This window comes from Schistocerca piceifrons, chromosome 4 (genome assembly GCF_021461385.2).
Source record: "Schistocerca piceifrons isolate TAMUIC-IGC-003096 chromosome 4, iqSchPice1.1, whole genome shotgun sequence".
Lineage (NCBI taxonomy): Eukaryota > Metazoa > Arthropoda > Insecta > Orthoptera > Acrididae > Schistocerca > Schistocerca piceifrons.
Window position 1 is genome coordinate 26025885 of NC_060141.1, and position 12568 is coordinate 26038452.

Sequence of the window (12568 nt, forward strand, 5' to 3'; positions counted from 1 at the left end):
AAGTGAATGACAATTTTTTATGTGACTGCTTGCTTATAATACTGAAAATTTATTTATTTTGTTGCAAACTTAACCTAAAATTAAAATTACAATAACTGAATAATTTGTTAGTATTATATTCTTAATAGCAGTTGGATCATTATGATTTGAAATAGCATGTCTGTATTGCTTTCTTAAGGAAAGGAACAGGCTCAATGACAGTTACTATAACTTTTTAAAATTTTTATTTATTTTCAAGGAGGCAAAAATAATGAAAACTCTTTTCTCTGTAAATAACTGCAAATAAAAGTGCTTAATTGTGAAGGTTTTCAAGCATGTTTATAAATAATATGTATGAAGGAGAATTGAAATTTAGATAGCTTTGAAATAAGTGAATAATTTAAGAAAGATTTGAGAATCGTATGAAAGAATTAAAAGCACAAGATGATAGCTGTGGTGCAGGCCAGTCAGCAAGGCAAATGTATTAGAAAACAGCTTCAAAACTTAAAAAACAAAATGTTGCATCCAACAAAATTTAAAAATTTTGAAGACCAATACCCCTATTTGGCCTTAGCTTTGGAATTATTTATCATCCTACTGGCCAATACCTTGTGCATTCTCAAGTGAACAACAAATTAACAAACAGAAATCAATTTCTAGTAAAATAACTTTAAAGTGACAATGTTTCAAAATTTTCTGCTGATGAGTATAGATCCCCATACTTGCAGTTATTGTTATTGTGTAAAAAATGAAAACTAGTGTCTCATTTTTCTGCAAGATTCTAAAATAGATATTTCTATCAAATTAAAATTTGACTATAAGCAAGACATATACAAAAACAAGTGTAATATTGAATTGTACATAAATTCCAGGTAAACTGTACAAATGAGTACTAGTATTTTTTGCAATTCAAGTAACTCATTTCAAGTGGGCTCCATAAATTACAATACATGAACCCCAGCAAGATGCATGTACACAATTACAACATGCGTTTTGTTGCTTAGTATTTTCTCTCTGTTTTGTGTCAGTTTATACATAAAATTGGCGCTGGAATGTTGTTACCTGTAGCTACAGTCCTTGCGTAGATTTGGTACTATTTTCTCAGTTATTTGTTTGAAAAGTTTCATCTGTCGACATAAAGTTCCTATAATTTCTAAATAATTCTTTCTTTCTTTTTCAAATTCATTTTGAAGGTCTTTGTTTTCTGATTCAAGAGTGTTAAGCTAGAATAAAAATATTTAAGAAATAATTAACATTTACAATTTAATTGTTAATATATGGACCTAATCTGCATCCACACTTCAACTGTTATTTTAACACTGAAAGCATATAACTGATATAATTGTACATACCCTCACTTTATCCTTCAGAAATCTTTGTCTTAAACTCAATTCTCGATCATTATCTGAGTCCTGCAAATGAACATACATTACTAGCATTTTGAAATAGCTCAGTCCTCTACATGCTTACAGCCTACCATATCTGTCTATTACCTCCCTTTTTGCCATGACTTCAGAATTACTTATCCTACTATGCTATATACAAAGTGATTAAAGGATAATCTTATGGTTTTTGAGGTATAACTGCATTAATAATTTTAAGTTTAAAGTCTCATTACTATCAAAAACCCTGAACTTGTTACTAAAATATTCTACTTTTGAAATAATACAAGCATTAAAGATACAGCGAAGCTCAACCCAATAAGGTCGTGAATACTACAAAGATACTAATAGTCTTATTAAATGATCAATATAATGACAATATTTGAAATGTTGATGTGTTTACAAAATAGTATCATCAAAATCAATGTACTCCTGCAGCCGAGCAGAAATGTGCACTGATTATAAGGATGTTGTTTTACGTTGGGAAGAACAAACTTGTTATAAACTACTACAATATACCTAACCTAGGTAATCCTTATTACGTGTTGGTTGTCTTGATTTCAGATAGTGGCTAAAAGCTACCACCATTTCAGTGTATAATATTCTACTTCAAACTGTAGTTATCTTCCATTATTCTTTTCTATGAAATAGCTCTCAGTAGATTTAACTGACTATAAATGTTTATTATAGATATAAGTGCAAACATGTCTCAAACAGAGACTATACTCAAACTGAAACCAAGCCTTTTCCATAATTTCAAATGTTACATATTGATTGACATTGTTATCTTTGCTGTCCATGACACAGAGTACTCTGAGATCCTTTTTGGCACATGGTACAGCATTGGTAGCTCCATGCAACACCTGCTGTGACATTGGGGTGTCTGCTGATGAAATCCATCTGCCACACGCCATCCAGGAAGTACCGCAAACAAAATAATCAAATACAAAACAAATATCTGAATATATACAAGATATTATCTACATTTAACATGAAGAGAGTACAGAAAATTTCACATCTCTTAATGTTTATGGAAAAATGCCCAAATTTAATTCAGCCACATTCTGTACCCTCATGTGGCATGCTGAAACACAGCTCATAGATGTTGATAAACACTAGATAAATTGTCAAAATATTGTGCAAGAAAAATAGAATCTCCTACCTAGCAGAACACACCAAAATGAATCTTCCATCAATTATACTATATCATAATACATTGAGGTTTCCACATAATTTGCATAAAGGAAGTGACACCATGCAATTAAGTTGCTGGAACAAGAATGTGGTAACACAGCATGAGGTACTAAAGCAGTTAAGGTCCTGGACTTCCAATCTACTTCTTCTTATCTTCTAAGGGACTCAAAGATCTCATGCTGCTATCACATGTTCCCTTCAACTGCTTCTGTCATGTGATGCTTCTTACCAATTATTTACACCAATCCTGTTGCATGTTGTATTAATTTCATTTAGCTATGTAGTAGTAGGTCCCCCCTCGGTCTTTTTAACAACTGAATACTTGACTACTCTTTCACTCTGATCAGATGGCCAGACCACTGAAGTCTTCAGGAACTTATTATGCTCATTATTTTTGCTTTTTGTGATAGCATTTGGATTTCTATGTTGTCTCTTTTCTTCCAGTTTTGTGATTCATTATCACAGTATGGACCACATATTTTCCTACAAACTTTGTTTCAGAAACTTGTAACCTATATTATTATGTTTAGTTAAACTCCACATTTACACTACATAGGTTAGGATTGATGATAGTATTATACAGCTTCAGTTTAGTTTTTATTCGCAGTACTTCAGATCCTGTGCAAGTTTTTATATGAAGTGATAGCCTCTGTTAGTGCTTTTCAGTCTCAATTTCAAGTCTAGTTGTCTCTGATTTTGTTTGTCTGTCAGTGCACCCAGAAACCAGAACAGTTCAGTACATCTGAATTTATGTTTGCCTCTTAATAAATAAGATTGGTTTTTTGTTCATTCCTACACCTTTGAATTATCATGTATTTTGTTTTCAGATTGTTTAATTTTAGGCCAAGTTTGTATGCCTCCCGCCCATGAACCATAGACCTTGCCGTTGGTGGGCAGGCTTGCGTGCCTCAGCAATACAGATAGCCGTACCGTAGGTGCAACCACAACGGAGGGGTATCTGTTGAGAGGCCAGACAAACGTGTGGTTCCTGAAGAGGGGCAGCAGCCTTTTCAGTAGTTACAGGGGCAACAGTCTGGATGACTGACTGATCTGGCCTTGTAACACTAACCAAAACGGCCTTGCTGTGCTGGTACTGCGAATGGCTAAAAGCAAGGGGAAACTACAACCGTAATTTTTCCCGAGGGCATGCAGCTTTACTGTATGGTTAAATGATGATGGCGTCCTCTCGGGTAAAATATTCTGGAGGTAAAATAGTCCCCCATTCGGATCTCCGGGCGGGGACTACTCAAGAGGATGTCGTTATCAGGAGAAAGAAAACTGGCATTCTACGGATCGGAGTGTGGAATGTCAGATCCCTAAATCGGGCAGGTGGGTTAGAAAATTTAAAAATGGAAATGGATAGGTTAAAGTTAGATATAGTGGGAATTAGTGATGTTCGGTGGCAGGAGGAACAAGACTTCTGGTCAGGTGACTACAGGGCTATAAACACAAAATCAAATAGGGGTAATGCAGGAGTAGGTTTAATAATGAATAGGAATGTGGGTAAGCTACTACAAACAGCATAGTGAATGCATTATTGTGGCCAAGATAGATACGAAGCCCACGCCTACTACAGTAGTTCAAGTTTATTATATGCGAACTAGCTCTGCAGATGACGAAGAAATTGAAGAAATGTATGATGAAATAAAAGAAATTATTCAGATAGTGAAGCGTGACGAAAATTTAATAGTCATGGGTGACTGGAATTTGGTAGTAGGAAAAGGGAGAGAAGGAAATGTAGTAGGTGAATATGGATTGAGGCTAAGAAATGAAAGAGGAGGCCGCCTGGTAGAATTTTGCACAGAGCACAACTTAATCATAGCTAACACTTGGTTCAAGAATCATAAAAGAAGGTTGTATACATGGAAGAAGCCTGGAGATACTGACAGATTTCAGATAGATTATATAATGGTAAGACAGAGATTTAGGAACCAGGTTTTAAATTGTAAGACATTTCCAGGGGCAGATGTGGACTCTGACCACAATCTATTGGTTATGACCTGTAGATTAAAACTGAAGAAGCTGCAAAAAGGTGGGAATTTAAGGAGATGGGACCTGGATAAACTGACTAAACCAGAGGTTGTACAGAGTTTGAGGGAGAGCATAAGGGAACAATTTACAGGAATGGGGGAAAGAAATACAGTAGAAGAAGAATGGGTAGCTTTGAGGGATGAAGTAGTGAAGGCAGCAGAGGATCAAATAGGTAAAAATACGAGGGCTAGTAGAAATCCTTGGGTAACAGAAGATATACTGAATTTAATTGATGAAAGGAGAAAATATACAAATGCAGTAAATGAAGCAGGCAAAAAGGAATACAAACATCTCAAAAATGATATCGACAGGAAGTGCAAAATGGCTAAGCAGGGATGGCTAGAGGACAAATGTAAGGATGTAGAGGCTTATCTCACTAGGGGTAAGATAGATACTGCCTACAGGAAAATTAAAGAGACCTTTGGAGATAAGAGAACCACTTGCATGAACATCAAGAGCTCAGATGAAACCCAGTTCTAAGCAAAGAAGGGAAAGCAGAAAGGTGGAAGGAGTACATAGAAGGTCTATACAAGGGTGATGTATTTGAGGACAATATTACGGAAATTGAAGAGGATGTAGGTGAAGATGAAATGGGAGATACGATACTGCGTGAAGAGTTTGACAGAGCACTGAAAGACCTGAGTCGAAACAAGGCCCCCGGAGTAGACAACATTCCATTGGAACTACTGACGGCCTTGGGAGAGCCAGTCCTGACAAAACTCTACCATCTAGTGAGCAAGATGTATGAAACAGGTGAAATACCCTCAGACTTCAAGAAGAATATAATAATTCCAATCCCAAAGAAAGCAGGTGATGACAGATGTGAAAATTACCGAACTATCAGTTTAATAAGTCACAGCTGCAAAATACTAATGCAAATTCTTTAGAGAAGAATGGAAAAACTAGTAGAAGCTGACCTCGGGGAAGATCAGTTTGGATTCCGTAGAAATGTTGGAACACGTGAGGCAATACTGACCCTACGACTCATCTTAGAAGCTAGATTAAGTAAGGGCAAACATACCTTTCTAGCATTTGTAGACTTGGAGAAAGCTTTTGACAATGTTGACTGGAATACTCTCTTTCAAATTCTGAAGGTGGCAGGGGTAAAATACAAGGAGCGAAAGGGTATTTACAATTTGTACAGAAACCAGATGGCAGAAAAATTTGGAGTAGGTATTAAAATCCATGGAGAAGAAATAAAAACCTTGAGGTTCGCCGATGACATTGTAATTCTGTCAGAGACAGCAAAGGACTTGGAAGAGCAGTTGAATGGAATAGACAGTGTCTTGAAAGGAGGATATAAGATGAACATCAACAAAAGCAAAACGAGGATAATGGAATGTAGTCGAATTAAGTCGGGTGATGCTGAGGGAATTAGATTAGGAAATGAGACACTTAAAGTAGTAAAGGAGTTTTGCTATTTGGGGAGCAAAATAACTGATGATGGTCGAAGAAGAGAGGATATAAAATGTAGACTGGCAATGGCAAGGAAAGTGTTTCTGAAGAAGAGAAATTTGTTAACATCGAGTATAGATTTAAGTGTCAGGAAGTCATTTCTGAAAGTATTTGTATGGAGTGTAGTTATGTATGGAAGTGAAACATGGACGATAAATCGTTTTGACAAGAAGAGAATAGAAGCTTTTGAAATGTGGTGATACAGAAGAATGCTGAAGATTAGATGGGTAGATCACATAACTAATGAGGAAGTATTGAATAGGATTGGGGAGAAGAGAAGTTTGTGGCACAACTTCACTAGAAGAAGGGGTCGGTTGGTAGGGCATGTTCTGAGGCATCAAGGGATCACCAATTTAGTATTGGAGGGCAGTGTGGAGGGTAAAAATTGTAGAGGGAGACCAAGCGATGAATACACTAAGCAGATTCAGAAGGATGTAGGTTGCAGTAGGTACTGGGAGATGAAGAAGCTTGCACAGGACAGAGTAGCATGGAGAGCTGTATCAAACCAGTCTCAGGACTGAAGACCACAACAACAAGTTTGTATGCTTTTTCTGTGAGCTCCACAAATAGCTGTCTAACCTCAGTTTCACTTTTTCCTGGGAGTACTATATCATTTCCATACACTAACATCTTAACTTTATTTCTCAGGAGAATCCCAGCAGGTATCAGTTTGAGTTTACTCTCAACTCTCTTGAAGGCTACATTAAAGAAAGAATGGACCTCGTCTTAGTCCTGGTTTATTTCTAAAATGACCATATTTTATTCCATTAAGAAAAAGCCTCCTTATACTATCATCCATGCAAATTTTACAAAGACTGATAGGTTTAATGGGAAATCTAAATTTTTTCATTACATTCCAAAGGCTTTGACTCTGAATGAAGTCACAAGCTTTCATGAAATTTATGAATAAGTAAGCTTTTTTTTGTTTACACTCCCATACTTTCTCATTCACTTTTCTAACTACAAATATATTGTTAGTAGCGGATCTATCTCTGTTTGAAAGCGTCTATCTCTGTCTGTGAAAACCATTTTGATAATCCCAATTACAGTGACAAAAGTCATGGAATAGTGATATGCACATACACAGATGGTGATAGTATTGCATACAGAAGGTATATAAGGGCAGTGCTTGCCAGAGCTAACATTTGTACTCAGGTGAGTCATGTGGAAAGGTTTCGAACATGAGTATGGCTCCATGACATGAATTAACAGCCCTTGAATGCAGAATGATAGTTGGAGCCAGAAGCATGGGACATTCCATTTTGGAAATCATTGGGGAATTCAATATTTCATGATCCACAGTTTCAACAGTGCTGATACACATTTCAGGGATTACCCCTCACCATGAACAATGCAGTGGCCAACAGTATGATGAACATATCCGTTATGACAGTGTGGTGAAATTTGACATTAATGGGCTGTGGCAGCAGATGACTGACACAACTGCCTTTGCTAACTGCATAGCCTTGCCTGCAGCACCTTTCCTGGGCTCATAACAATTTCAGGTGGACCCTGGAAGACAGGAAAACTGTGACCTGGTCACAAGTGTCCCAGCTGATGGTAGGGTTCGAGTGTGGTGCAGACCCCATGAAGCCATGGATCCAAGTTGTCAACAAGGCACTGTGCACGCTGGTGGTGATGAGGAAAACCTGCGAAAGTTACGCAAGCTTTGTGCACGAAAACACATTTCAAGTACTTTCGATTGCCGATAGTGAAAATGCAACTTACAGTTCGCATGAACGATGGGAAAAGCAAAAAGGCACTTTGGGGAATAAGGTAAGAGAAGAAAATTTACTGACGCAATCAACTGTGAAGGAGGTCAATATAAATGTGCCAACCAAAATTTGTGTCGAAGTGTGTAGTAAAACAATACAAAACGATTCGCAAATTGTGAACTCCAATAACAGGAAACTGTTTGTGTTTTCAGACAGCCATGGTCGTGGACTTCCGAGTAAACTAAAAGAAACAACTAAAACATTTTCGTGTGGTATAGTGAAACCAGGAGCCCCACTTAGCAAAATTAAAAAAAATGACCAAATCCGCAGAGGCAAAAAATCTGCATGATAAAGACTTCGTTGTACTTATGAGAGGCGCAAACTATGTCTACAAAAATGAAACACCGAGTGCAACGCGCGATCTTAAACAGTGTCTGAGGAACCTCACTCACACTAACGTAATACTTGTCAATATTCCACATCGCTATGATCTTGTAGAGATGGTCATGTGTTAATAGGGAAATAGAAAGTGCCAACAGTCAGTTTGCAAAAATCTGCAGACATTTTAAAAACGTGAAATGCGTTGATATAAGCAGTATTGGACGTAGATTCCACACGCAACACGGACTTCACCTGAATGGCTTGGGGAAAGAATATCTGACAAGCCTGATAACCAGGGTAATAAAAAACCATCAAAATAAATTCAAAACCAAAACGATAATTGCTTTGCCATCGCCTGACTCCATAACGAAAACGCTTCAAAAAAATTCATTAGAAACTTCATCATCAGCAGCAAAACATGTAAAAAAAGACCAAATTTTAACAGAAAGAACAGTGGACATCGATTTCAACAACAAAAGAACTACTGTTCCTCATCAGCCAAGTATTATTTTAGACGAAAATAACAAAAACGAGAAGACTCCAAGTTCACAAGGAAACACAGCAGTAGTGGTAGAACCAACATTTGAAGTGTCAGAAACAGCACCACAATCAACAACAACAAATAGAAGGCTGTTGGACAGAAGAAATGCTGAGCCTCCTTCTCATCTCAACGATTTTTTATGTGTGGGCCTGAAGAAAAAGAAGGGACAACAGTAGGTAGTGTCAGGTGTCTCCTCTCTCCTGTCTCAAGGCAGACTCCAATGGATTCTCAGTCAGGTAACAGCACTAATAGAATGAAAAAGCAAGAGGAAGGCATCTCGTTCTTCCATCAAAACATAAGGGGCCTCTTAAACAAAACAGATCAACTCCTTATTAACATTAGTGAAAAGGACAGTATAAATAATGCCCAGATTTTGTGCTTAACTGAGCACCATGTTACTGATAAATGTGCCTTGCCATCTATAGTAAGTTATACTTTAGTAGCATACTACTGTAGGGAAAGTAAAGATAAAGGTGGAGTAGCAATTTATGTTAAGGATAGTGTAGCATACAAAGCTATAGATATTAAGAAATATTGTGTGGAACAACAATTTGAGGCATGTGCCACAGAAATAACAACTAAATTATACCCAATAATAGTGTTGGCTGTATACAGGGCTCCTTCAGGTGACATAAAAACTTTTCTGCATTCAATGGAACTCCTACTGTCATGGCTACTTTCAAAAGCGAAGGATATTGTAGTATTAGGTGATTTCAATATAAACTTTTTGACAGAAAATAAGAATAAAATAGACTTTGAGATTGTGATGACCTTACACAATCTGACATCAGTAATAAACTTCCCAACAAGAATTACATCCGAGTGCCGAACTATGATAGACAACATTTTTTTAGATGTAAATAGACATCAGAATTATATTGTCAGGCAGGTTATAAGTGGGCTTTCAGATCATGATGGACAAATTCTCACTATTTATGACGTTAATCTGTTCAAAAAAGAATTTCCTCAATGGAAATTCATAAGAGTAATTAATGAAGAGGCGAAAGGAACTTTCAACCACAGGTTGCAGCAAATGGATTGGTCTTTAGTATATAGCCATGATGATGTTGATACTAAATTTAACTGTTTTATAAATGAATTCTGTGCTCTTTTTGAAGAAATATTTCCCAAGAAATGGGTCAGAAACAGGGCTTCCAATTCTGTAAGCAAGCCTTGGATTACAAAAGGTATAAAACAGTCATGTAAAACCAAAAGGGAAACTTATGCTGCAATAAGATTCTGTAAAGATGTAGAAAAATGGGAACACTATAGAATATACTGTAAAATTTTGAAGAAACTAATACAGAAATCAAAAGCCCTTTATTATGAGAAGAAAATAGATAATTCTAATAATAAAATAAAAGCAATTTGGAGCATTGTAAAAAAAGAAACAGGAAGAGATACAACAAGTAAAGAAGATATAAATAATATCAGATATGAAGGTATCCTAGTAGATAACCCCAAAACGGTGGCTGAGATTTTTAATAAACACTTCCTATCAGTAACTCAACAGATTGGTTGCAAGCCCGATGTTGATGAAGCTGTAACTCTTTGTCAAGCCGTATATTCAAACACAATTTCAGAAATGCACCTTAATCCTGTCACTGTAGAAGAAATTCAAAAAATCATCATGTCTCTAAAAAGTACGAATTCTGCAGGGGTTGATAATATATCTAGTAATTTATTGAAATATTCTTGTGTGTGGATAAGGGACATTCTCTGTCATATTTTCAATGCTTCCCTTCAGAAAGGTGTTGTTCCCAGTAGACTTAAGTATGCCATTGTGAAGCTCCTGTACAAAAAGGGTGATAAAGATGAACTAACTAACTATCGACCTATCTCTTTGCTGACAGCTTTCTCCAAAATTCTAGAAAAGCTAATACATGTAAGAATTACTGATCATCTCATGAAGAACGAAGTTCTCAGTAAGAGCCAGTTTGGCTTTCAAAAGGGCCGTTCAACAGAAGATGCAGTCTACGCACTTGCAAATGAAGTCCTAGAAACTCTTAATGAAAAAATGCTAGCACTTGGTGTCTTCTGTGATTTATCCAAAGCGTTTGACTGTGTTGATCACCAGATTCTCTTGCAAAAAGCAATATTAGTAGGAATAAGTGGTGTTGCGGGCAATTGGCTACAGTCGTACCTCCAAGACAGAAAACAAAAAGTTGTGTTGAATAGTTCGGGTGGAGTATGTGACACTTCCTCAGATTCTGAATGGAGTTCCATTACATGTGGAGTGCCCCAGGGCTCAATTCTTGGGCCACTATTATTCCTGATTTTTATAAACGATCTACCATCATGTACAAGCCTGCCGTGTAAATTTACATTATTTGCTGATGATACCACAATTTTTATGAGCAGTAGAACAGACAACAATCTTGAGGAACTCATTAATCACATATTTTTATGAGCAGTAGAACAGACAACAATCTTGAGGAACTCACTAATCACATACTCTCAGATATGGTTAATTGGTTCAAGGTGAATGGTCTCTCATTAAATTCCAGCAAGACCAGCTTTATTCAATTCTGTACAAAAACAGAAAAAGAGAGAGATAAGTGTGACATGTGGTAATCAACCAATAGTTAGAACGGAAACAACAAAATTTCTTGGAGTGCACATTGACAAGAAAATGAATTGGTCTTCACATATTATTGATCTCTGTAAGAGGCTTAGCTCTGCTACCTATGCTTTACGGGTTGTCACTACATGTGTTGAACCTAACACTGCAAAAGTGGCATATTATGGCTATTTTCATTGTCTCATTGAGTACGGAATTATTTTTTGGGGCAACCAGCCATTAGCAAGGAAAGTGTTCATTGCACAGAAGCGAGCTTTAAGAATTATATGTGGATTGCGCCCAAGAGACTCTTGTAGAAATAGTTTTCGTAATCTTAAAATATACACAACTGCATGCCAATATATTTTTTCTCTCATGTGTTTTGTTTGTAAAAATATAGATATATTTCAACCAAACAGTAATTATCATGAGCATAACACACGGAGGAAGAATGACATACACAGTGAACTCAGAAATTTGAGCCTGGCACAAAAGGGTGTCCACTACACTGGAGCAAAACTCTTCAATGCTCTTCCTCCCGAAATAAAGACAAAGATTCACAACAATAGTGAGTTTAAGAAAGCTCTAAAAATATTTTTGCTAGAAAAAGCTTTTTACAGTCTAGATGAATTTTTAACTAAATAAATTGTAATATTTTAATATTATATAATACAAGTTGACATAATGCCACTATGAATTTTATTTAACCTGAGCTCTGTAACTGTGTGTGCTCCGTATGTGTTTTCTGTAGTGTTTTAATGATTCTAAGAAAATATGTATTTTCTTTTTCTATATTGCTGCCCAAAGAATTTACTGTATAAACTTTTATATAATTATGTACTCAAATTTCTGTATATGCTATAAGATTATCAGATTGTATTTGTAAAAAACTGACTCGTTCCACGTCCTTGTGTATCCAACACAGTTGGACCTATGGAACACGAAATAAATCAAATCAAATCAAATCAAATAATGGTGTGGGCTGTGCCACAGCAGGTGGAGACAGCCACTTGCCATTACACCTTGTCAATGTTCTGAGCTGATGTCTTTTACACCACACTTGCACATATGGCAAACCATAGTGCACACAATGGGATGTTCCACACTTAACAACTACCTGTATCTTCTAGTCTCCACAAACATCTTTTCTTGGCCTGAGTGGTTAGAAGTGGAACACATTATATCACAGAATTGACATGTGACACCACACATTCCTCCATGGCCACAATAGATGTTTAGAAACCCATCTTATTTGACAATTACAAACATCACATAACATTGAAAAATGTCAGACAGACAAAATAATTTTAACTTTTATTCAATTATTATT

The 12568-nt window shown here is 36.4% G+C and overlaps 1 long non-coding RNA gene across 1 annotated transcript in view; it reads right to left on the reverse strand.

Moving 5' to 3' along the window:
* Nucleotides 1–1079: 1079 nt before the first annotated feature.
* The window catches only part of LOC124795451, a 37239-nt gene continuing 25750 nt past the window's right edge, over nt 1080–12568 (reverse strand). Inside the window, exons 2-3 of the long non-coding RNA XR_007016700.1 lie at nt 1332–1391; nt 1080–1202 (exon numbers count right to left, since the gene is read on the reverse strand). This is a non-coding gene — a long non-coding RNA (uncharacterized LOC124795451). The remainder of the gene's footprint in view (nt 1203–1331; nt 1392–12568) is intronic.